The following is a 3,796-nucleotide window of genomic DNA, read 5'->3' on the forward strand; positions in this document are numbered from 1 at the left end:
TACTCAAATTGAATTGTTGTTGTTGTTGTTATGTGCCATTGAGTCAACTGTGACCCATAACAATCCTATGTATAGCAGCTCTGAATCTTGCCCTGTCCTGAGCCGGTCTCACTAATTTTGACACACTTTCATTGCCCTAGATACTGTATCAATTCATCTCATCCAGTGTCTTCCTCTCCTGCACTGCCCCTCCACCCTTCCAAGCATGATGCCTTTCTTTAAGGACTGGTCTCTCCTGGCCACATGCCCAGAGTATGTGAGACAGAGTTTCAAAACCTTAGCCTCCATGGAGAAACTTGGTTTCACCCTCTCCAAGACAGATCTATTTGTTTTCTTGGCAGTCCATGGTATGTTCAAGACTCTTCCTCAGCACCACAACTCAAAATAATCAGTTTTATCATTACTTCCTTAATCATTGTCCAACTCTCTGATATATAACAAGTAATCCATGGCCTGCATCAGTAAGACCTTAGTCTTTAGACTCACAGTGTTGTTTTTCAGCACTCTGAAGAGGTCCCTGACAGCAGATTTTCCCAATGCAATTCATCTTTTGATTTCCTGACTTCTGGTGCCAAGAGTGTTGATTGTGGAGCCTAACAAATTGTAGTTGTTAACAACCTCAGTCTATACTCCATCTATCATGGTGCTGCCAATTGGCTCATTGGTGAGAATCTTTGTCTTATTGATGTTGAGCTTCAATCCATATTGAAGACTACAGTCATTGACCCTCTGCAGCAAGCTCTTCAGGTCCTCCTCAGTTTCAGCAAGCAAGGTTGTATCATCTGCATAAGGTAGGTTGTTGATACGTCTCCCTCCAATTCTGATGCTGCATTCCTCCTCATAAAGCCTAGCCTCCGAAATGATCTGTTCTGCATATAGATTGAAAAGGTATAGAGACAGAATGCATCCCTGATGCACTCCTTTCCTGATTTTGAACCATGCAGTGTTTCCTTGCTCTGTTCTGAGGACTGCTTCCTGGTCCAAGTATAGGTTTTGCATAAGCACAATCAAGTGTTCTGTAATTCCCATTTTTTTCCACAAGGTTAGCCACAATTTGTTGTAATCCACACAGACAAATGCCTTTGCATAATCAATGAAACACAGACATTCCTTCTATTCTTTGCTTTCTGCCAAGATTCATCTGACATAGGCAATAATGTCTCTAGTACCACTTCCTTGTCTAATTCCAGCTTGTGTTTCTGGTAGTTCTCTGTGAGTGTGCTGTTCCAGTCATTTCTGGATAATCTTCAGCAGGATTTTGCTAGTGGGTGATATTAATAATGTTGTTTGATAATTTCCACACTGTCATCAGGTCATTTTTTTAATGTAAGTTGATAGAATATTAATAATATAAAACCCCATCTACTTTAAACCAACAAATGACTATTGAATTCAAGTTACACGTGCTGAGTGATCAGATCTCTGAGTGGGCCTGAATACTGTGACCTAGAACTTGTGTGGCTGATGTTAATAAAGGGGCTGTGCCTTCTCCACAAAAGCCTTGTCGTTTAAGCACATGCTCGTGAAGACTGAATAGGGTCAGGCATTTCTTTCTGTCAGAGATACGTTGCCCTTTTCTATCGTCTGGCCACATAGACCAAATCTCTCACATAACTTCTCTTCAATGACAGCTTTAGGTCTGTCATCTTATTCCCAAGAAAAAAGATGGGCACATTGGTAACAGTTTCATCTGTCATTAGTGAATCAAGTTCTTCTTTTGATTCTAACAACCTTTCATGGCCCATACAACCCATCAGAAATGCAATGCCATTGATAGCAGGAAGGTTGTTTTTCTATACCCTTTGAGCTCAAGTCCACCCAGATCAAAAGTAGTAAAAGTCATGCCAGCAACAGCCACTCCTGAGTGGGCTCTAATGTTGGGACATGCTGTCCAAGTTGGTCATCTTTTAGCATGTGTACCAGTGTTGTTTCCTCTGTATTATCCAATCAAAGAATTAGCAATTTTCTGGTTTTCTTACATAATCCTGAAAACTGTAACACTGAACTAACTCAGTCTCATATGGATAAATACTGCGTAGGACCAGGACCATTATCATAAAATAGAAGGATAACTAGTAAAATACATAGGAGGACCCAAGGGGGAAAAGGAGTGAGGTTAGGCAAGGAAGAATCATAGGGTTACACAATTTGGTGGGTATAGGGAGAAGGTGATAAAGGAAATGAGAAAGATCCAACGGGGATCTGGAAAGACAGGGTAATTAATGATGGGCATGGTTTAATGGTGATTGATTTTATAAAACATAATGAATGAGAATGATTGTATGAAACACAATGTGAATGAAGGATAGTGTGACCAATGTATATAAAATTTGTATGCAAACCGATGTAAAATTAAAAAAAAAACAAGCCAACACAAAACTGGAGCACTGCTGAAATCACTATAAACTCAATCAAATATGAAGGACACAATAAAATCTTATAAGGATCTGAAACCAGAGAAAACACAACTCCCAGCTCAGCACCTGCCCTACACCCTCAAAGCGAGGGCATCACAGAGAGACAGTGGCTGCCAATCTGTCTGTTCACTTTGGCTCCTTCTGGGCCGGCTTCTCAGGACCACCTCTTTGAAGAGAGAACCTGAGGCTCTCGGGGGTCATGGAATCAAGAGTTGGCCTGTATATCAGCAATACCGAAGAATCCAGAGAACAAAAAGAAGGAGGTGAAGAAGAGTGGGCAGCCACTAAGAGCACAGAGTGGGGAAAGAACTCAGACCCCTCCCTGGATGCTGAGATGAGACCAGCAATCCCTGTCAAGATCGGCCTGCAAATCTGAGCCTCAAGGACCGGCCTTCATGCTACCCTGTCTGACAACAACTGGCAACTAAAACAGTTGCCATGAGTGAGTGAAATATAAACTCAGTGAAACCAATCAGTCGAGTGAGAGTTACGAAGGGCTTACTGTGAGCTTTCCCTCGATACTGTCAAGGCTTGCTCATCTCCTTTAGAGCTTTAATAAAACGTTACCTTCTCACAGATAGCCGCCACTGGGGCGACTCTGACTCATGGTGACCTTGTCTACAACAGAGCGAAACGTCTCCTGGTCCTGCGACATCCGCACGATCACCAGTGTGTTCTAATCCATTGTTACGGCTATTGTGCCAATGCATCTTGCCAAGGGCCTTCCCTCCCCTCGCTGGCCCTCTGCTTCACCAAACACAATGTCCCCTTCCAGCCATTGATCCCTCCTGATGATGTGTCTAAGGCAAGTGAAGCAGACAGTGCTCTGCTGTGATGTGTAACATCCTCCCTGGCTAATTGTGAGAAGTACATCAGCAGGCCTTTCTTCTGAACCTGCTGTTGTCTGGAAGTGCCACTGAAACCTGTCTACAATGAGTGACTTCACTGGTGTTTAAGATATCAGTGTACACCACTGTACACCCAGCATCACAGCAACCTACACACCAACAGTACATGAGAAACCAACAGAAAAGTGGAGGGCTTTTGGGGTCATCCTTTTTCAAACGGCATTTTTCTGCTTTACTATTTTTCTCTTTAACATGTTCTACCTTTTGACAAGCTATATACTTACTTGTTTATGATCTACCTCTCCTCCCCTAGAATGGAGGCTTTGTGTGAGCTGGGATTTTTCATTCCCTTGACCACTAGTGAAGGCAGTTCCCAGTGCCTTGCATCATCTGTCACGCTTGGTTAGAAGTAGGTGCTCAGAAATCTTTGATCCTACAAAAAGCGTATCGCGATGGGAAAGTCTGCTGTTAGGGACCTCTCTAAGGTACTCAGGAGCAACAGTGTCTCTCTGGAGACTAAGGTGCGCCTGA

The 3,796-nt window shown here is 43.0% G+C and overlaps 1 pseudogene; it reads right to left on the minus strand.

Annotated features, from left to right (window-relative positions):
- Positions 1–1,414: 1,414 nt before the first annotated feature.
- The window catches only part of LOC102874246, a 5,744-nt pseudogene continuing 3,362 nt past the window's right edge, over positions 1,415–3,796 (minus strand).

Source organism: Elephantulus edwardii, unplaced genomic scaffold (assembly GCF_000299155.1).
Source record: "Elephantulus edwardii isolate Elephantulus edwardi_28Jun2011 unplaced genomic scaffold, EleEdw1.0 scaffold00174, whole genome shotgun sequence".
Classification (NCBI taxonomy): Eukaryota; Metazoa; Chordata; class Mammalia; order Macroscelidea; family Macroscelididae; genus Elephantulus; species Elephantulus edwardii.